Source organism: Rhinoraja longicauda, chromosome 3 (genome assembly GCF_053455715.1).
Source record: "Rhinoraja longicauda isolate Sanriku21f chromosome 3, sRhiLon1.1, whole genome shotgun sequence".
Lineage (NCBI taxonomy): Eukaryota > Metazoa > Chordata > Chondrichthyes > Rajiformes > Arhynchobatidae > Rhinoraja > Rhinoraja longicauda.
Genome location: NC_135955.1, coordinates 21276507 through 21299814, shown reverse-complemented (window position 1 = coordinate 21299814; position 23308 = coordinate 21276507). Strand labels below are relative to the sequence as shown.

General features: G+C 41.1%; 1 protein-coding gene across 1 annotated transcript in view; it reads right to left on the bottom strand.

Annotated features, from left to right (window-relative positions):
* Window positions 1-23308, bottom strand: part of LOC144590105 (SWI/SNF-related matrix-associated actin-dependent regulator of chromatin subfamily E member 1-related-like) — a 127055-nt gene that overhangs the window by 79120 nt on the left and 24627 nt on the right. The window lies entirely within an intron of this gene.

The window sequence follows — 23308 nt, the reverse complement described above, 5'->3', positions numbered from 1 at the left end:
GACGTCTTGGCCCCATCTCCATCCCTCACGAAGGACCTTAACTCTAATTTTAAAATCTACCCTAATCCCACAAGCAGCCTCATAATGACACTGTTCCAATTCCAAAATAGCAGCAAAAACTAATTTTCCTTCTCACACTAATGCATCCTTGAGACCTGTTAATATGTCATCATCCAATGCCTGATTGGCTATTCAGATCATTTGGGCATTCTTTTGAAAACCATACATTTGTCTTTAGAACTGATGTGGGGATGAATAATTGCAAGTAAATTGCAAGTAAGTCAACAGAACTGAAGTGGGGATGAATAATTGCAAGTAAAATTGGACCAAAAAAAGCAAGAAAAGCTCAAGGCAAAAAAAAGGCAACTGCCAGCAAAATGCAGAAACTCGGGAAGAAGGGTCCCGACCCAAAACGCCACCTATCCATATTCTCCAGAGATGCAGCCTGTCCCACTGAGTTAATCCAGCATTTTGTGTCTCTTTTTGAAGAAACAGGAAGATAAGCACACGAACAATCATTAGGCTGCCCACAAACTCAAACAAAAGCTTTAGCATTCATCACTGTGATTCCCAGCTGAAAATATCTATCAAAACATCTACCTCAAAACCTAAAGGATTGGCCAAGCTTTTGATCACTTGTTCTAATATCTCTTTATGCAACACTGTCAAAAAATTTCAATGCCAACACTCACGTGAAGCACCTTAGAATATTTCCCCAGATGAAAAGCACTCTTTGCTTATTGATGTTGCAACATATGAGAACCTGTTTAGGTTGTACAAGTATACAAAAAGTCCCACTAATCTAATATTTACTTTAGTTTATTGTCACGTGAAAAGTACAGTGAAAAGCTTTTGTTGCAAACACAATTTATGTGTTCAGTCAATACACCTGGTATTCTTGAGGGTTATGTACAACCTTCTTTTCCCATAAATAATCTCATGAGATTTTAGTCATAGATTTTTGTGTTACTTTTTGCAGTAAAAGGCATGGGTGGAATTAGTGGGGGGTGTTCATGAACTGCATTCTTATCCTGCTAGCCACCATGTTCCTTGCTTCTCTTCACATCCTATTGATTCATCATCACTTTCTCTGTTATTAGAAAGAATCTGTGAGATAATCAATTAATCTGCTAGATTTTGAGGCTGCAGTTTAGTGTGGTCAACATGAGCTTTTTGAGATAAACATACACATGCTCACATGTACATCGCCTATAGCAAAGAACCATTCTTATGCTCAGCCAAGAACAATGAACAATGTCAGTGCTGTACCTTAGAATTTTTAAATAAAATAAGGCTCATTAATGGCTATGAACAATTAGTTTGGAAGTAGGTCATGTGTGGCTGTAACCGAAGATGATAAGATTTTATAGAATTACAGTCTGAAGAAGAGTCTCGACCCGAAACGTCACCCATTCCTTCTCTCCAGAGATGCTGCCTGTCCCGCTGAGTTATGCCAGCATTTTGTGTCTATCTTCGGTTTAAACCAGCATCTGCAGTTCCTTCCTATACAATCTATGAATCTTGGGGAGTAGAAACCTGGGTGTGACTAAATGCATCTAAGAATTAAGTGAAGTAATAAAGACCAAGGAAGATTCTATCTTGCATACATGGCTCCTTGCATTTGGAAAACGGAACAGGAAGATGGTATTAAATTAATGGTCTGATGAAGTGAACACTATCCCCTTGATCAGTCTGAAGAAGGGTCTCGGCCTGAAAGGTCACCTGAGATGCTGCCTGATCCACTGCCTGAGTTACTCCACCATTTTGTGTCTACCTTCGATTTGAACCAGCATCTGCAGTTATATTCCTACACATCCCCTAAAGTCAAAATCAGGCAGTTGAGAATGTAAGAGCCATAGACCATCTCATGTCGATGAACCTTTACACACTGTCGATCCTGGTTAACTGTTATGTTGTGATTGTAATTTTTCTGTAAACTAGTAAACTACTGGTAAACTTTGATGCTTGAGAAAAGTTGGAGCACATATTCAGAGTCTGGGGAAATTCATTTCAGAAAAGGAATGGTTTGGGATTATAGCTTGTGCAATTGTGCCATCTGGTGGCGAAACAATTGTCACACTTTCAAAAAGAGATCTTGCTGGAAGAGGAGATTCAGGATAGATCACAGAAGAATTCGGAATCCATTATGAACTTGTTCCAGACAATGTACTTTGCAATGTACTTTGCAAACTGACAATTTGGAGGTGTGTTTGCAATTATGTTTTTGTTATAACTCATTTAGCAAGATAAAATAAAGTACTCTGCCCACTGTGTCCTAACACTGGGTCCTGAGGTAGGTGCCCATTACCTTCTACCACTGGGTCGTGACCCAGGTGTCCACAACCTTCTACTACTGGGTCCTGAGATACATGCCTGCACCTTCTACTATTGGGTCCTGCCCCAGGTGTCCACAACCTTCAACCACCTGGACCTGAGGTAGGTGCCTGCTACCTTCTACCATTGGGTCCTAATCTGAATCTGAATCTGATCTGGCATTCTGATTCAGATGTTATAGTTTGGGCATCCCATTTGTCTATCATCCCAATCCAGTTGGGATTCCAATTTAAGTAACTGTTGCATTCCCTCTCTCTTTGTCCCTCCCCCATCTTAGTGCCTTGCTAGTTTCACTGTTCATTTCCCTTCGTTATCACCTCTTCCACACCAACAATGGACCATTGTGGGCTCACCTTTCCTGAGTCATCGGCGCCTATTTTGATTTGTTCTGTACCTTTTCATAGTTCTAGTTTCCCTCTCCCCTGACTCACAGTCAGAAGAAGGGTCTCGATCTGAAATGTCACCTATTCTTTTTCTCCAGTGATGCTGCCTGACCTGCTGAGTTACTGGCATTCTGTGTCCATCTTCGCTGTAAACCAGCATCTGCAGTTCCTTCCTACACATTTTGCTGCTTCTGGAATTCATTAAATCCCACGTTAGTCACAACATCGGCATTCTAACTGTACAATCTGTATAATTGGGCACCACTTCCTTGGAATCAGCAAGACATGATTGACCAAATGGCCACTTTCCGTATTGTAAGCTTCTACAATTACTGCTATAAGTGACAGATGTTTCCAAATACACAGGACAAGATGTTAGAAATCCAAAGTGCCAAATGTCAACTTGCTCCCGGTGGTGATGGGAGGCTTATGCACTCACCTATGCTCCTCCGATGTTGAGAAAGGCTAGGCAGACACGTCATTGGGGTTATCAAGTGGGCACTTACTTTCATCGACGTTTCGCTGATTGGACCCACGACGTCTCCAGTAGGCTCAGCAGTGCATTCTGGCGTCCCAGAACCACCCCCCTCTGCATCTGCCTAGCCGGCTTATTTGGGAGACCAGATGGGGTCTTTCCTCTTCAGCCAGAGCCACTGGCTACTCCGCTCCGCCACCTGTGATGTTTCCTTGATAGCCTGGCGTTGGGCTTGTCCGCTGATCCCCAGGTCCTTCATCAGTCTTATGGTAGATGTTGCCACAAATCCTCGACATCCAACTTCTACCGGGCAGATCTTTGCTCTCCAGCCCCGCTGTTCTGCCTCCGCTGCAAGCTATGTATATCGCAGTTTCTTAAAAATAAATGGGATTTATATTTCCTATGTTTAGCACAAATATTATATTTCATTCTCCCGCCTCCTGGCATCAGCAGTCCTAATACGTGCGAGAGACTGCCAAGAAAGGACACTGGCCAAAGCAATCAATAATCTGTGCAATACTATAATCTGATTTTTTTCAATAACTAAAAGGATATTTTATGCTATTTTGATTCAGTTTTAATGGCTTGTGATGAAGAAATAAAGCATTGGATCCTTAAATCAATGACTGTGGGAGATAGAGTCAGATTGTTTCTAGCCACTATTTCACAGCATAATATTTTACACAGGGCACTTAATGTGTATGAAGTAGCCTTTAAATATTGTGCAAAATGTATTTCAGTCCCATGAAATAATTAGTGAGAGAGGCATATAGTCACTTAATTGTTTCAAATTAATTGACGTGAGCTAAAATTACTTAATCATTTATGCTAAAACTAAGACTGAATTAATGTATCCTTTAGAATTAAATCTTTTAATTAGAGAATATTCTCAGATTCTTTTGACTTAGTCTCACAATGTAAATCACATGAATAGGCTACTTCTAAATTAATGCAAGTCAAAATGGAAGATTTTGTTGACTGTCAAAGAATCCTAATCAATCAATTTCCAATTATCTCAAGTTAACAAAACCACTAGGTGCCAGTTGGTGCCATCATTAAAACAAGTACCCAGTTCCCCAAATCCCCATGTGGAAAACAGTTTTAGATCATCTACCCTTCACATCCAAAGTTCAAAAATGCATTGAATGTGAACGCTTGCAAAAGAAAATGGAAATGGAAAAGTCAATTTAAATGTAATGCAGATATTAGACTATTTTCTAAATGGGGAAAGAATTCAGAAATCGGAGGTGCAAAGGGACTTGGGAGTGCTGCTGCTAAAAAGTTAATTTGCAAGTCGAATCGCCAGTAAGGAAGGCAAACACAACACTAGCATTTATTGCAAGAGGGCTAGAATACAAAAAGAGGGATGTAATGCTGAGGCTATATAAGGCACTGGTCAGGTCGCATTTGGAGTATTAAGCAATTTTGGGCATCACATCTGAGGAAGGATGTACTGGCTCTGGAGAGGGTCCAGAAGAGGCTTACAAGAATAATCCCAGGAATGAGTGGGTTAACATATGATGAGCGCTTGACGGCACTAGGCCTGTACTCGCTGGGGTTTAGAAGGATGAGGGGGGACCATATTGAAACTTATAAATAAATTCTACAAGGTAGTGAAAAGAAAAAGACTGCAATGTTGGGGGAGTCCAGAACCAGGGGTCACAGTCTTAGAATAAAGGGAAGCCCATTTAAACTGAGGTGAGAAGGAACTTTTTCACCCAGAGAGTTGTGAATTTGTGGAATTCTCTGCCACAGTGGAGGCCAAATCACTGGATGAATTAAAGAGAGAGTTAGATAGAGCTCTAGGGGCTAGTGGAATCAAGGGATATGGGGAGAAGGCAGGCACGGGTTACTGATTGTGGATGATCAGCCATGATCACAATGAATGGCGGTGCTGGCTCGAAGGGCCGAATGGCCTCCTCCTGCACCTATTTTCTATGTTTCTATGTTTCTAAAAGAAATCTTGCAAAAATATAGCTAGAAAACAAGTCCATGGCAGTGTTCTGCAACTGAGATAGATTTAGGATTGTGCAGATCAGATCAAGAACCTCATATTTGTAGGAAAGTTACTGTTTCTGAACTTAGTGGGGTAAGATTCCAGGCTTCTGAACCACCTGTCCGATGATAGCAGCACAATTAGGACGGCCAGATAGTGATGATCTTTGATGATAGATGCCGGCTTCTTGAAGCAGTACCTCATGTTGATGGTATTGATTCTGGAGAGTGTCGTACCTATGATGGATCAGGTTGATTCCACCACTCTGTAGCCTCTTGTGTTCTTGTGTGTTGGAATTGCCATACCAGGCTATGATGCATCCAGTCAGGATACTCTCTATAAGACATCTATTGAGGTTTGTTGGGAGTATTCAGTGACATGCCAAATCTCTTTCCATTTCTAAGAAAGTAGTGTTGTTGGTGTGCCTTCTTTGTGAATACATCTATGTGCTGGACCCAGGACAGATCTTCCGAGATGTTAGTGGCCAGAAATTTGAAGCTGTTCACTCTCTCCACCACTGACCCACCAATGAAAATTGGCATGTGGTCAAGCTCAAGTGCTTTGAGTCCCAGCAACATCTTTGTGAATTGTTTCTGCACGCTCTCTAGTTTAACTACATCCCCCCTATAGTATGATGGCCAGAAATGCACACAGTATTCCAGGAGAGGTCTCACCAATGACCAGTACAGATATAACATGATGCCCTAACTTTGTACTCGATGCCCCAACCAATAACGGCAACCGTCGAATGGATGCAATTTACTATCCAAGTTGAATCCAGTCAACTGCACAACTTCCACAATTACTGAGGTTTCAAGCGTCCACAAATAGGCTAAAAACGAACACGGATATTTTCGCGGAGCACATGTTAGACTGATTCTTCAGTCAAATTACTTCTAGTCAAGCAAGAAAGGAAGCATTACTCAACTTAACAGCGAGATAGGACAAAACTGATGTAAATGTCAGAGAACAAATGAGAAATAGTGATGACACTGCAAGACTCAATGTGAAAATAGAAAAGAAGAATTAAAGATAACCATTTTGGACTGATAAAAAGGTGAGTTCAAAGACACAAAAAAGATTTATTGAGGAATTGTTACAAACAATTGTTACAACACTCCAAAGACGTACAGGTATGTAGGTTAATTGACTGGGTAGATGTAAAAATTGTCCCTAGTGGGTGTAGGATAGTGTTAATGTGCGGGGATCGCTGGGCGGCGCGGACTTGGTGGGCCGAAAAGGCCTGTTTCCGCGCTGTATATATATGATATGATAACTCAGAAAGGTGGCCAATAATTTTCAAGTAGTGTATGATAAAAAAGAAGATTGGGTTTTTTTCAATTTTATCGTTATTTCAGCAGATAACATTTTGGAGATTAAAACTAATTTAATAGATACATTTCCAACTGATTCTAATGTACTATTCCCTGAACATTTAGTAGACTTGGTTTTTACAAATTAGATAAAGAGAAGATTAGAGTAAAAACATTGATAGGATTTTGAAATTACAAGGATTTTGAAATACTTGAGAGTCAGTAAAACAGGCGATAAACGTAAAAATTTCACCATTAGAATGAAGTCAGAGATCAGAAGAAACTTATTTTGCGGGGTTATTTAGGCGGCATGGTGACGCGGCGGTAGAGTTGCTGCCTTACAGTGCCAGAGACCTGGGTTCGATCCTGACTGCGTGGGTTTTTGCTGGATGCTCTGGTTTCCTCCTGCACTCCAAAGACGTACAGGTTTGGAGGTTAATTGCCTTGGTATATTTGCAAATTGTCCCTAGAGTGTTTGGATAGTGTTAATGTGCAGGGATCGCTGGTTGGTGCGGACTCGGTGGGCCGAAGGGCCTGTTACCACGCTGTATCTCTAAACTAAACTAAACCTAAACTAAACTATTGGAAGACTCTTTCCCACAGTGAAAAGCTAAAGCAGAGACGACAACGACCTTTAGAGAATAGCTTGCATGAGGCTACTAAACTATGTTGCGACTGCCATGATATTTCAGCAGAGTTGGGAGAGAGGGGTTATTGGCCTCTTCCGTGACACTAGCTTATCTCCGCTTCTATTCATATACAAGAGCAAAGACTTTGCAACAAACAACTAAAATGTGTTTATTGAATGCAAAAGTCCCAATTATTGCTTTGCATTTGCATCTAGATCTTGAGATCTCAGTTTGATTCCTAATATAAAATCATTCTTTTGTAACACTTACATACTTTGTGGCAATAGTCTTCCTTTCATTGCAAAGCAGTCAATTGAAGATATGATATAGATACCAGCATGGAGGAAAATAGAATAATATATGATTGGCAGGAATACACTGTTTTTGATAATACCCCTAAGAGAACCAATAGTTAACTGCACCATGATGATCGCCTCACCCCTCATACTCACCCTACACGTCCAAACCCAAACCCAACTGTTTTGGTTATTTCATACAGTTGAAGTCCAGCATCTTGAGTCTCAAACTGGAAACTGTTCCCTGCATGTGGTCAGGCAATATTTTGTTCACTGCATCTCTGCTTCAGGCTTTCAACAACAAAAAAAAGTAAAATCTGGATCTTAATTCAGGTGGAGCAGGGGAAAAAGGTCAAGCGTTTCACAGTTGCTATGAAGAGGAAAATAATAGTTGATGGGCACTCTTTGATGGAAGAGCTCAGCAGGTTAGGTAGCATTTGTGGAGAGCAGAAGAAAAAACATGTTCTTGGTTCATGGCAATTCATCAAAACAAGAAAAGCTGTTAGAACAACCATGGAGTCAAAAAGCCAAAAAAAAGGCCATTTGGCCACAGTGTCCATGATGACCACCAACCAAACATTGTCTTTGATTCTACATTAATCCATTTGTTTCCTCACTGGGTCAGAGAGCATCTCTGGAGAAAAGGACCAGGTGATATTTCAGGTCGAGACCCTTCTTCAGACTGAGAGACAGGGGAAAGGGAAACGAGAGATATAGATGGTGATATAGAGAGAGATATAGAATAAATTAATGAAACATATGCAAAAAAGTAATGATGCTAAAGGTCCAGGCCATTGTTAGCTATGGGCTAGGTGAAAACGAGTTACAGAATTATACTCAATGTCTCAACCTATGAGGCAACGATACCAAATGCCTTTATCGCTACCCTATGCATTGCCACCTTCAGTGAGCTATGAACATGCACTCCAATGTCCCTTTCTACTACAATTTCCTAAATTTGTTGCCATTTACTCTGTATATACTAACAGAATTTGATCTCCTAAGGTATCTTATCTCACACTTGTCTGCATTAAATTTCATCTGTCATTGCTCCGCCCAACTTTCCAACTGATCTATGTCTGTTGTATCTTGTAACAACTTGCATCTTGTAGCATCTTGTAACAACTATTTACGACTATACCAATATTTCCTGTTGTCTGCAAAATTACTACTCAAACCCATTACTTTCCCATCCCATTCATTTATATACATACATAATATATGTATATCTATATATAATCTATATATGTGTATATATATATATACACACTCAAACAAACATTTTATTTATATATACAAATTACAAACAACAAAGGTCCCAGCACCAATCCCTGTGGTTTGTCTCTTGTTAAAGAATTGCAGTCAGAAAAACATTCTTCCACCACTTCTCTCTGTCTCCTATTACTCAGTCATTTTTGGATCCAGTTCACCAACATGTCTTGGATCCCTTGTGCCTTAACCTTCGGGACCAGCCAATTAACTTACAATCCTATACGTCTTTGGAGTGTGGGAGGAAACCAGAGCACCCAGAGAAAGCCCTTGCAGTCACAGGGAAAATGTACAAACTCCGTAGACAGCACCCATAGTCAGGATCGAACCCGCTTCTCTGGCATTGTAAGTTGGCAAATCTACTGCTGCACCAGTGTGCTGCCCCAAACAGACGTCTTAAGGAAGATTACATTGTTAAACTTGTACTTACCTACAAGTGCACCAACCTTGTAGTACTGCAACCTTACTTGCTTACACTCAGTGTATTGGCATCAGTATCAGTTAAAACTCTTACTGTGCAATTTGAGGCAGAGTGAAATTCCTCTTGAGCGTAAACTCTCATGTTGCTCAATACACTCCTTCAAAATGGGGGATGCTGTGTTTACAACCCTTATCAATCCAAAGTGCAGGCTATTGCCTTTAGATCACATAATGAGCTTAAAGACATGCATTAAAATATTCTCCCTTTTTTTCAGGTCCGCAGCTTCACAGCATGTAGCTTGGCAGTTCATTAATGGAGAAAGAAATACAATATTATGATTTATTAAGGACCTATACCTCCAGCGGTCCTGGTTTGATCAAATGTGTTACGGTTACCCTGTAATTGCAAAATTAGAGAGTAATTTAAAGTATTTTTTTAGAGATATAATATTAATAGATTCCATATTTTCATTGTGATGGTCTCAGACTATATTCAGATTGTTTATGTGATTTTCACATCACAATTTTGTATTTCTCTTTTGCACACGAGTCGGAATACTCAAAGAAAATACTCTCACACACTATAATGCCGTTTTAACATGATCAAAGGTGCAAGGCAATACTCATCAGTAAAAGTTGTACAAGAATCAAAATTTGGGCCTTGTTAAAGACAGAAGGGTGGCTTGTTAAAAGGCTTCAGCATTTTGGAAGACAGATAGTGGAGACAAAACTGGTAAATCCCGAACAATAGATATGGGAATTACATCATGATTTATATATCTATTCTATGCAAACAGTGCTCTGGCTGGTTACTAAAAGTGCTCTCTGCAGCCAGTACTAACTCTGTCACTCGCTGGCTGTAGTTATCAGCAGTGTACCTAATGGCAACACCAATTGAAATTGGTCCGCTCCTCGTAAAAGGGATGCATTATTCTATTCCACATTTTCCTTGGAGACCTCATCTCTTTTGATGTCTCGTTTTCACACTCTTTACCCATCTTTATCTCTGTGTCTTCCTCTTCCCCGAACCTCAGTCTGAACAAGGGTCTTGACCCGAAACCTCACCCATTCCTTCTATCCAGAGATGCTGCCTGTCCCACTGAGTTACTCCAGTGTCTATCTTTGATGTATAACAACATCTGCAGTTCCTCCCTATGCATTATAGTTATAGAATCATAATTTCATAGAGTTGCACAATGAACAAGCAGGCTCTTCGGCCAAACTTGCCCATGCCCATCATCATGCCCCATCTACAGTAGTCCCACCTGCCTGCATTTGGCCCATTTCCTTCTAAACCTTCATATTTAGTTTCTGACCAGTGGCGTGACATCCTCCTTAGCCAATAATGCAACACCCCCTCCTCTTTTACCCCCACCTCTGTCTCTCCTGAAGCACTTGTACCCTGCCAGTTCTGCCCCTCTCTGAACTAGGTTTCCATAATGGTTACAACGTTCCAGTCACGTACATATCCATGCCCTAAGTTCATCTGCCTTACCCGTCAGTCCCCTTGCATTAAAATGAGTGCAATTTAAACCAACATTCCTTCCTCACTCCCTGCCTTTGTCTTGCTTATTCTGTCCACTAAACTTTCTCTTATCACTCTCTATAACAACTTCTAACATCTCACCTACCTTGGCCTTGCATTGGATTCCACCTCCATGACAATCTAGTTTAAACTCACCCGTGTAGCACTGGCGAACCTGCCTACCAGGATATTGGTACCTCTCCAGTTAAGGTGCAACCCATCCCTCTTGTACAGGTCACCTCTGCCCCAGAAGAGATCCCAATGGTCTAGAAATCTGAATCTGAATCCCTGCCCCCTGCACCAAATCCTCAGCCATACATTCATCTCCCCTATCTTCCTGTTCCTACCCTCACTCGCACGTGGCACTGAAAACAATCCAGAGATCACTACCCTGGAGGTCCTGCCTTTTACCTTTTTACTCAACTCCTTATACTCATGTTGCAGAACCTCCTTCCTTTTCCTACCCATTTCATTTGTGCTAACATGCACAACAACTTCCAGCTGCTCCCCCTCATCCTTGAGGATGTCATACAACCGCTGTGAGATATCCTGGACCCTTGCACCAGGAAGACAGCTCACCATCTTGGAATCTCAACTGCTGCCGCTTCTTGCCAGAAACAAGTGTGTCCACATCACAGGGGGAAGTAAACCTTGTGAGAGAAAAAATTGCACATTACAAGAATGCTAAGGTTTTGGATGCCTCCCTGAGGACCTTGGACGAGGAAATGCAAACCCAGGAATTTCAGTCAGATTATCTGAGTGCAGTGTATTGGAATTGGTTTATTATTGTCATGCATAGCGAGATGTAGTGAAGATCTTTGTTTTGTGTGCTATTGAGGCAGGCACACTGAATACAGATATAATTGTACCATACATGAGTGTTGCGTGATGGTTACATAATTTGCATCTTTGAGTGGAATATTGGATCAAATGCACTCCCAGCCTCATCACAATACGATACGATATGATACGATAGAACTTTATTCATCCCCGGAGGGAAATTGGTCTGCCAGCAGTCATAACACCAAGGTACACGAAAACTTGAAATTAAAATTAAATTAAGTGAAATAAAGAAAAAGACAAGCACAGACCATCCCCACTACTGTACGGAGTTTGTACGTTCTCCCCGTGACCTGCGTGGGTTTTATCCGAGATCTTCGGTTTCCTCCCACACTCCAAAGACGTACAGGTTTGTAGGTTAATTGGCTGGGCAAATGTAAAAATTGTCCCTAGTGGGTGTAGGATAGTGTTAATGTGCGGGAATCGCTGGGCGGCGCGGAGCCGGTGGGCCGAAGGGCCTGTTTCTGCGCTGTATCTCTAAATCTAAAAAAAAAAAAACGCAATCTTTCCCAACCAAGCAAAGATGAACATGTGCAATTATGAAGTACTGGCAGGAAGGCGGCTGAGGCAATCAGTACAAATGGATGAAATATGGCTGCACATTAAATCAAGTCACTTTCTCCCTTTTTGTGACCATATGGGCATTTCTGAAAAGTTAATAACTAGAATTTCCTTTTTAATTTTTTTTTAATATGATATGATTACTAAAGTCTAAAAAATAACATGTATTAATTAAATTAGGTGGTCAGGCCCTTGAACAGGTTAAGCAGTTTATAGGATGATGACCCGCCACATACACCAAGAGCAAGGTTGGCGCTTCCTTTCTCATGGTTTGTGTGGCGGATCATCACAACCTTGTGTGATACGATTATATTTGTTTACAGTGTGCCTGCCTCAATATCACACAAAACAAAGATCTTCACTGCATCTCGCTACGCATGACAATAATAAAGCAATTCCAATACGCTGCATTCAGACCATCTAACTGAAATTCCTGACTTTGCTTTTCCTCGACAAAAAAAACATTGCTTTCACTCCTGTGAACATGATTCAAAACTGAAATTCAAATGTTTACGCTCTTACATTTAGCACCGTTGCTGATCTCATGCCCAAACCCAACAGTTTGCACACACTGTTAGCTATTCAAACTCGATGGGATAAAGGCAAAATAAAAAGACTAATGGCACTTCCTATAGCAGGCAATGTTTAAATGCGGGCAGCAGGCACTACAACTGGGGTAGGCAAGCTTATGTGACCTAACTCATGAAAGGACAGGATCCAGGCTATTTTTGGAGCATCCACTAATGAGATTGTGACCAATAGTGAGGGTTGAACAAGTGATGAGCAGTATCCGCACATCAATCACGGCTTGTCACACCTTAATTTCATCAGAGAATCATACACCCTGTGCTCCAAAGCATCACTTTATCTTTCCGTGCTTTCTTTCAGCTACCCAAGAAATGCTACTTAGCCATGCAGGGGACGGCAACAGAAAACAAAGCCTCCATCAATCAACTTTCACTCACTATCTCCAAGACAGATCATTGTGTAATTTAGAATTTAGCTCAGAGGTAGGAATTGCATTAGTGACCTGCAGCCAAAGTAAGGGGACAACAAGGATAGATCGAGCAGCACCAATTTGCAAATATAAAACTAAACAGTTTCACAACATTAGATGCCATAAATAGGTTAGTCTACAGAAGGAGAGTGATGGGAATATACAATGAAATACTTGAGATGCTGGGAAGCTCAGTGAAATGATTGCATTCAGTGATAAAGGCCACAGGGGAGCCTGACTCCAAATTCACGTGGGGCTTATTCTCAATAGACTTATCAGTGAGATTTGATCTAACAAAATCCTGTAAAATAAATTACTCTATTGGAAAGCCATAGTCATCTGTATTGCAATTGCTAATGTACAATTCAGAGAACAAAAGATACATTTCAAGAATGAACAGACAAAATCTCTTATCTGTGCTTTGTTTCTGTGCGTGTATTAATGTAGAGCTGGATAAATTCTAATGGGGTATATTGCCAGCTAATGTGAGTGTTTGATTCACAGAATCTTTTATTTAATTTCTTTAAGGTAAAACTAGATTTATTAATGCTGTGGCTAGATCTGTCTCAGTGATGAGTAGTCAAATTAATATGTGCTGATGAAATACTGATCATCAATGAAATATGATCATAAGACTTTGTTTTTTTGTGTTTTTTTAAAATTACTTGTTGATCCTCACAGTAGTGACATTACTGTATTTAGATTTTTCATGACAATATAATAATGGAAAAATATTATAATGGAAAAATATTATTCACACAATAATGGAAAAATATGCAAGTAAGTTGTTAAAATTAATATTGAGTTACTTAATCTTCAGTTTCACGCCATGGCACATTTGCTCTCTATGCACTAACTTCTTGGGGGTTATGGGAGGATATATGATCATTTAACATTTTCAACTACTTATCACTTTTGGTGATTTCTTAAATGTGGAGTATGACAGACAATTTTTGACAAATAAACTTGGGGTCTTCAGTTTGCTCTATGCAATGTTTTGTGGACAAACCACTACTCAGAGTGAATTGATAAATGGCAGCAATTGGTCTGCCACTGTACATGTGCAAGCTTTGATTATGCTCAATACCAATATTTACACTAATAATACCGCTTGCCTAGAAATTTGATGGTTTTACACATTTTTCCTGTAGTGCTAACAGCTGGAAAATAGTTTTTTTCCCCATTATGAAACACAATGACCACTTCAGAGATCTTTGAAAGCACTCCAGGAATTTGGCTGGATGTAATTCACCCTTGATTAGATACACAATTAATCCCCACATAATGCTTCTTTGCAGACCTGTGGGAAGTCTGGTCATTCCAGGAGATTTAATTGTTGGTCTTTGTTTGAACCCCTTGATTGGGGCCACTTTTATGTTAAATCCCTTACTTATCTTCGATACTTCAATCTCCAGGTTCCTGTCCCACCCCAATGTCACTCACTCCAGGTCACTTCTACAAAGACCCAGATCTATTCACCACAACCTGCACCCTTCCCTTCCACTTAACATGGTCACCATTCTTGACTTTACTCAATGTTGCTCACCCTTCCCATCGGACCCTATTCTTCCGTCTCCAGTAGGTTATCCTATTTTTCCACCTTCCACCAATGCACCTACCCCACCTCAAAGCCAGGAAAATGTAAACAAGGAACTGCAGATGCTGGTTTACAAAACAAAACACACAGTGCTGGAGTAGCTCAGCGGGTTAAGCAGCATTTCTAGAGATTATGAATAGGTGACTTTTGGCTTGGGACTTCTTCAGACTGATTGTGGGGGGTGGGGGGAGCTGCAAGGTAGGTGAGGTTAGGATAAAGCCGGGCAAATAATAGGTGGATACAGGTGAAAGTTTATTTTTGAGGCAGATGGTTGGAAAAAAGCCAGAGATGAAAAGACGGATGTGAGACATAAGGATTGAAGAGGTGTGATTTGTGAAGCTAGAGGAAGGAGCATAGGTGGGAAGGGAGGGGAAGGGTGGTGGAGAAATAGATATGCCCAGGTGCGGCACAGGGCAGAGAGGGGGGGGGGGGCAAAATAGGAGGCGGGAAAATAAAGGGGAGGGTGTGGGTTGTATTTACCTAAAATTGGAGAATTCAATTCAATATCTTTTCAATACCGATACCGATTCAATTTCATACTTTTCGATTCTAAGGTAACCAACCAAGGTGCTTTTCGTCCAATCTATATCCAAAACATAATATTTCACATTTGTACTGGTAGGGCCATGCGCACAGGTAAAACAGTTGTTTAAATGTTGAAACAAGGAACTGCTGATGGTGATTAACAAAACAAGACACAAAGTGCTGGAGTAACTCAGTGGGTAGGGCAGCATCTGTGGAGAATGCTCAATCAAAATCAGCCTGAAGAAGGGTCCCGACTCGAAACGTCACCTGTCCATTTTCTCCAGAGATGTCGCTTGACCAGCTGAGTTACACCAGTATTTTGTGCCTTTTTTTAATAGAAGTTATCTCTGCTACAAAAACCTAGCTTAGACAAGCAAATAAAGAACTAATTGTGACTGTAAGCAAATTGTCGGAGCTATTTGTGTTTGTACTGGCTGCTGTAAGCATATTATATTATTTTTTCTAGATATATCTTGCTGTATTATTTTGAACACTTAGGGGCTGTCGTTAGATGAACATCTATATGGGCATAATGGACTGGGAGGAACCAGAACTAGATGGTATATATCTGTGGAAACAGGGACGGGGAGGAGTTAGGCACGGGGAGCCAGGAGAGGATAAAGTTCTTACCAGATCTGCTATGAGAGCTGTGAGCAGACGGGGGAACAGAGCAGCCAGCTACGACTTGTATGTGAAATAAGTACAGCCTGGTATGTTCATCCCCTTGTTTGTACAACTACTTCAATAAATAACTAATTAAACAGAAAAAAACATTTTGAAGATCTCACTGTCGGGGTTTACGTCAAGATCAGTCCCACTCCCTGTATTGTAATGGCAATTAGAAAAGAGTTTACTGGAAAAGACTGAAGTTGCCATTACATAAATAAAGAACTAATTGTGATTGGAACAGCCTTTAATGAACTTGAAGCTAGAACCCCGGTGAGTTCAATAGATTCCATATACATGTCAGAGAAAATAATATAAATATAATTTTCTTTCCACGTGAATAATCAAAAGAATGCACAATTTGCCATAACACAAATGTAACGGCGCACCAGCCAAGGAATGTGTCCTTCAGATGGTATCACCATGCAAGCAAATGTGGTTGGAATTTTTTTTAAATACAATTGTTTTCTATCAATGCCCCCATTTATCAATATGACTACTGTGGCTTATAAAGAATGCTGATGAAAGAGCCAGGATGTTTAGGGGCTAAAAATCTCTGAAATAGGCAGGCAAATAGGCATTATAAAATTACAAAAAAGGCACAAAAAAAAGGCATGTATTGCTACCACTAAAATGTGGTTAAAAATGATAATATAAAGGTATACTACATTAAATGACTAAAGTTGCCTGGTTGCACATAATTACTCGTATTTCTTTCAAATTATCTGGTGTTAAACTTGGCCGTCTGTCAGACATAATATGATTCAGTTGTGAAAAACTTCTTTCTACCCCAGCTGACGTCACTGGTGCATTCCCAAACAAGCTACAGACTCTATATTCATGTCGATATCTTGTGCATAACAACTACCTTTGAGAACTTTAGCTATGTTTGCATTTCTTCAAGATAAGATCTTTGTTACCTAAAATCACTCTCACATTTTCCTTGTATGTCTATACCTACATCGCCAGGAACTTTACGAATATCGTCAGTTACTTTGTTGAAAACCTGCAAGTTATACACTAATGTTTCACCACGTTTCTCAAGGGAAGTGATAGCTTGTGGGAAGTTTGCAAAATTGGAAGCAATAAACACAAGATTGCAGTGGAGGGACCTTTTCTGCATGATTTCACTGACGATCCTAACTGTAGCAGATTCTTCTTCAAAACAATTGACGATTTCTTTTATCTTTTCAAAATTTGCAGCATAGTAGAGTACAACAGAGAGCCACAAAATGCTGGAGTAACTCAGCAGGTCAGGCAGCATCTCAGGAGAGAAGGAATGGGTGACGTTTCGGGTCGAGACCCTTCTTTAGACGAAGAAGGGTCTCGACCCGAAACGTCACCCATTCCTTCTCTCCTGAGATGCTGCCTGACCTGCTGAGTTATTCCAGCATTTTGTGAATAAATACCTTTGATTTGATTTACCAGCATCTGCAGTTATTTTCTTACAGCAGAGAGCCATGTACCCCACCTAGTCAAAACGGGCTGAGGAGGTAGCGGAATCCCGGGTGCCATTTCCTTGAACAAGTGCTTTGAAGAAGATTTTCTTGACATTAGAAACTAGGCGATCAACATTTGGAAACACCCTACGTTATGTGCTCGGCAATTCTATGGAGTCCGTGAGCTAAGCATGCAACATTTTGGGGAATAAAACTTTAAGAGCACGAGCAGCTTTATTCATGTACAGAGCTGCATCAGTCGCAAACAGAAGAACATTTTTGTGTTTTATACCTTCTGGCCAAAGTACAGCAAGTGAAGATGTAAACAACTGAGCAATAGTTGAGCTGTTTGACTTCACCAATACTTCCGATGTCAACAAATACTCCTTTGATGGTTGACCTGCCTCCAGTGTACCGATGACCACATTGGCAACATATCTCCCCACAGCATCGGTTGTCTCGTCTATTGAGATCCATATTTTGTTGCATGCAACTTCATCTCTAATTTTCTGCACAACAATATTGAAGTTGCTGTCAACATAATTTTTCCATAATGATGACTCGCTGGTATATGTTCCTCTGTGTATTCCAATTTGCACAGTGGAATTCCAGCCTCAATGAATGCCTTGCACAGATCACTCGAAAACTCGATTTGCGACTGGTGCCAGCAGTAAATGTAGTGAGGAGACAAGCTTGCGTATTTCCCGCCTTCAGTTTCTCTGCCGCCAACTTGTGTTTAGCTGTCTGTACATGCTGGGAGATGAAATATTTCTTCTCATGAGACACTGCTTTCTCACATGCTTTGCAAGACAGCACAGTTGGCTGTAGAGAATATATCACTCCCATACACTCACCAAATCGTTCAGTATTTTATACTTGACTTTAGGCATTTTGACACTTGCAGGGGTAGATCCTACAGGAGCGGGGATGCAGCTCTCCAGGCAGGTCAAGTGCAAATTGAGAAGAGGAATCAGAGCTGCCAAGGAAAGGTATTCTGAGAGGTTGAGGAGCAAGTTCTCAGTTAATAATTCTTCCTCTGTTTGGGCTTGCCAGAAATCACAAGGTACAAGAGAAAAACCGCCCGCTCCTTGGACAATCATCAGCTGACCAACGACCTGAACAAGTTCTACAGCAGGTTAGATAAAGAAACCTAACCCTGGTACCCACCCCTCCCCCCAAACCAACACTTCACACCTACCCACAGACTCACTCCAGTTTGAAAAGACTGGTCCCTTCCCCGCCCACCCCTCTCCAATCACTACTTAACACCCACTTACAGCCTGACTGCAAAAGACTGGGGCCTCGTCCACCACCCTACGAATGAACTACCGATGGTGGCGTCCCCGGTGGTGGAAATTTTCTTGTAAGTTATGTTAACACGGCAAAAAAGGGCTGATTTAGGCACTCGATTGTGAAAAAGGCATTATCTTGCTGAAATCATCAAAAAAGGTATGAAAAGGCACTTATGGCACATGGCAAAATCCTGGCTCTACTGATGAAATACTTCTAACATTCTCACTGCTCCCTTTAAATCCATGTCCATGTGGAGAGATTCCGGTAATGTTAGATGTAACAGAACTTTATTATAATAAAACTCAGCAGGCCCAAACAAATCAAACAAAGGTTATGTTGGTCACCAAAGGATTGGCAATTTGCTGAATGGAAAAAAATGAAGAAACTATGAATTGGCACCTCTTATAGTGTTCAGAAAAAATCTATTCCACGCAGGATATTTTATAACATGTGCTATTTTTGTGCAGGCTATTTTTACTGTGTTAAACAGTCCACTCAATCCAAGTGCCACAAAATTGTGCAGCTTTGCATGATTGCAAGTCTTTTCAAAATGATTGGACAAGTATCATCTGACCTCCATGCCATCAAACTCTCCCGACACAATATGCTGACAAAAATAATTAATTCTCCATCACGTGGCTTACCTCAAATTTAATATCTTTCTTTGTCCCAAAAGTTTGATGTCTTGCATTCCTTTTTTACTACCGTTATGACAGAACACCCAGTATGCTTAACTTTAGGTCGTGAAATGTTTTCCTGACTTTTTCATCATGTTATATTTTCAGCATACTGGATCTGGATATTTTTTCTATCTACTGTCCATGAGTTGAAACGTTTGAGATAAGGATTTCAAGGATAACCTCTTGAATGCATTTTACATTCAAGGGAAGGAAGTCCAGGGTAACTGCTCCCGAGTCATTGCAAATGCATCAGGCTTTGTTGATGAACATCAGTGACTTACATTGTGGGAAACTACCTTTTTTTTAAAAATCTACTAACCTAATCTTTTTTCTGGAAGTCTCGTTACCGAGCTAGAATTTTAATGAGAAAAAGATATTAACAAAATCAGTTTTAGTTATGTTATAATTGAGTCACAACCATGTTACTTACTATTTTGCTTTAAACAATGGGGCAGCACTGTGGCACTGCTGGTAAAGCTGCTACCTCTAGCGCCAGAGACCCGGGTTCGATCCTGACTTCGGGTGGTTCATGTGGAGTTTGCCCGTTCTCCATGCATATCCACGGGGATGCTCCAGATGGTCTGATTTCCTCCCACATCCCAAAGGCGCGTGGGCTCGCTGGTTAATTAGCCTCTGTCAATTTCCCTGAGGTGTCGGGAGTGGATGTGAAAGTGGGATAACGTTGAACTGCTGTGAATGGGTGATTAATGGTCAGCATGGACTCGGTGGGCCGAAAGGCCTGTTTCCTTGCTGTATCTTTCAATCAATGAGAGTTCTAAATTTAAAATTATTATGCTGCTTAAAATAACTCATTTTTTAATTTGAAACGTGATGCCTTCAGAACATAGCATTGTTGGTTTTCGCTGGTAAAACATTGCCTGCCATTGAAATAGTTCCCTCTTGTGCCGTAGAACACGATGGGGCCCTGTTCCAAGCAGATTTGTAATTTGGTTTCTCGGTGGTTTGATTTTCAGACAAAGATGGAAACACTTGAATGTACATTGGTGCAGGGAGAGTTGCCTTTGGTGAAATTTGTCTTTTAAAAAATTGTCCACACCAAGGGTGGTGCATTTACCCAGTATTCAACAGTTGCTAACTAGATTGCACATAAATCTCAGAGGTAGGGCCTAATCCCATTAACAAAACAAATCTGATATAAGTGAATGACAAGAATTGACGCGTTGATCAGCCATGATCATGCAGAATGGCAGGGCAGCGCCACCTTGAGGCCAAGGTAGACTATTCCTGCTCCTATTTTCTGGTCACACAATCATATGGCATGGAAACAAGCACTTCAGCACAACTCGTGCATGCCGACCAGGTGCCCATATGGACATGGTGAGAAGAGCGGAGGAAAGGAGTGCTGAGCTAGCAGACAAGTCAATTTCAAGGCCGGAGGCAGAGCAGCAGCATCAAGAGGGAGCTTAAAAGGAGCCGTTGGGATTAAATAAAGTTAGGATACAGGGTCACTTGATGTGCTGAATCTGCATGTTGTGGGAGCTGGTAGACCCTATTGTGGTTCCTGGTGATCTCATCTGCAGCAAGTGTTGGTTGCTTGAAGAATTCAAGCTCAAAACTGAGGAATGAATTGATCAGTTATGTTATAATTGAGTCACAACCATGTTAACACTTTGCATTAATCAATGGGGCAATGATCCTTAGCAGCATTGATTTATAAAGGGATCTTGGGTTCCAAAATCTGAGCTTCAAACACTGTGGCACGTCAACAATGGGAGAATTTCCTGGAAGTGTACCTAGCGGGAGTCACACCTGATAGATTAACTACTCCCAAATCGGTTCGTACTCAGGAAGAAGAGAATGTGGCTGCGAATAAGATAGGTAGGGGATCCAAGAGACGCTATTGGAGGAGCCTCAGTCTTTGAGCTTTTCTAACAGGTGAGAGTCTTGTTTCCTGTGTGGATGAGAGTGGAGGTTGCAGGAAGAATGAGCAACCTAACTATGGCACTGGGGATCAGGGAGCCATTCTATAGGAGGGGGGAAGAAGGGACATGTAGTTGTAATTGGGGATAGTATAGTCAGGGGAATAGATACAATCCTCTGCTGCAAGGATTGAGCTGCTTGCCTGGTGCCCAGGTTTGGGCCATCTCAACTGACCTATAGAGGAGTTTAGAGTGGGAGTAGATCCAGTTGCCATGGTCGATGTTGGTACCAACGACATGCGTAAAGCATAGAAAGAGGTTCTGCTGAGGGAGTTTGAGCAGCTAGGAACTAAATTAAAACATAGAACTAAAAAGGTAATAATCTGAGCCACAAGCAAATTGGCATAGGGTCAGTGAGATCAGATAATTAAATGCATAAAGATTGGTATGTGAGAAGTGGGTTTGAATTTATGGGACAATGGGATCAGTATTTTGGGTAGCAGTGGGACAGCAGTAGAGTTGCTGCCTTACAGTGCCAGAGACCTAGGTACGACCCTGACTGCGGGTGTTGTCTATACGATCACCCTGTGTGCTCGTGGGTTTCCTCCAGGTGCTCTGGTTTCCTCCCACTTTCCAAAGACGTAGGTTTATGGGTTAATTGGCTTTTGTAATTGTCCCTGGTGTGTATGATAGAACTAGTGTACAGGTGGTCGTTGGTCAGCGCACATTTGGTGGGCCAAAGTGCCTGTTTTCACGCTGTATTTCTAAATTAGAACTATTGGGGAAGGAGGAAGCTGTTCCGATGGGACAGACTCCACCAGAACCATGCTAGGGGCAGGATCTTGGTGAATCGCATAACCAGGGCTTTAAACTAAATAGTGTGTTTGGGGTGGGTGGGTGGGGATGTGTTTCAACACCATGAAAAACGATATGGATAAAGTTATAGGGAAGGATAACGCAGGGGAGGTTACTGAGATCTACAAGCGCTGCACTTTGGGAGGTCGAAGAAATACAGGTAATGGCAGGATCCTTAACAGCATTGATGTATAACGGGATCTTGGGTTCCAAGTCCATAACTTCCTGAAAAGTGGCAACACAAGTAGATGGAGTGGTAAAAGCAGCACATAGTATGTTTGAGGCATTGTGTATAAACGTCAGGAAGTCATGATACAGCTTAAGGGGACTTTGGTAACCTGCATTTGGGGTATTGTGTGCAGTTATGGTCCCCCCCAGTACATGATGGACATGAAGCTTTGGAAAGGGTATAGGGGGTTTATCAGAATGATACTTGTTAAGATACTAGCCACAAGGAGAGGGTGGACAGACTTGGGTTGTTTTCTCTGAAACACTGGACGTTGAGGGGAAATTTGACAGAAGTATATAAAGTTATGAGTCACTGGGTACAGTCAGAACCATTCAAGGATGGAAATATCAGATACTGGAGTGCACAGCCTTCAGCAGAGAGAGGTAAAGTTTTAACACAATGATTTTCTTAAATACAGGGAGGTGGTGAGTGCCTGGAATGCATCCCAGAGTTCGTATTGGAGGCAGATGTGATAGTGCCATTTAAGAGGCTTTTAAATGGCCACATGGAATTGCAGGGAACGTAGGGATATGGATCATGTGCAGGCAGATAAAAGTTTGTCTTGGCAACATATTCTGCACAAACATGTGGGCTAAAGGGTCTGTTCCTGTGCTGTGCTGATCGATACTCCTCGCGTGAATCAAGTTTAAACAGTTTATTTGCCTGTAATTAAACACAAATTTCCCTTCCATCACGGCACAGGTCATTGCTTAGAGATCATATTGAAGATATATAGAAATATATATATAGCTGTGTATTTGTGAGTATGTGTGTATATATACACACATTGAACTTTTTTCTCTCTCTCTCTCTCGGTTATTACATTTAGTGTGTACTATGTTTACATATTCTGTGCTGCAGTAAGAATTTTGTTGTTCTATCTGGGACATATGACAATAAAGCACTCTTGAAGAGCTTCAGCTGTACTTCATCCTTTCCAGAGGGGGAATAATTTTGTTGTTATATTTCTTCCAGCCAGGATGCTACTTTAGCAGTCCATTGATTGACAGAGGCCTACTCATCCACTGAAAGATATTCTCTTAGAAATGTCTATATAATCTAAATTAAATATTCATCTGTAGATTTATATTAAATTTAAAGTGCTT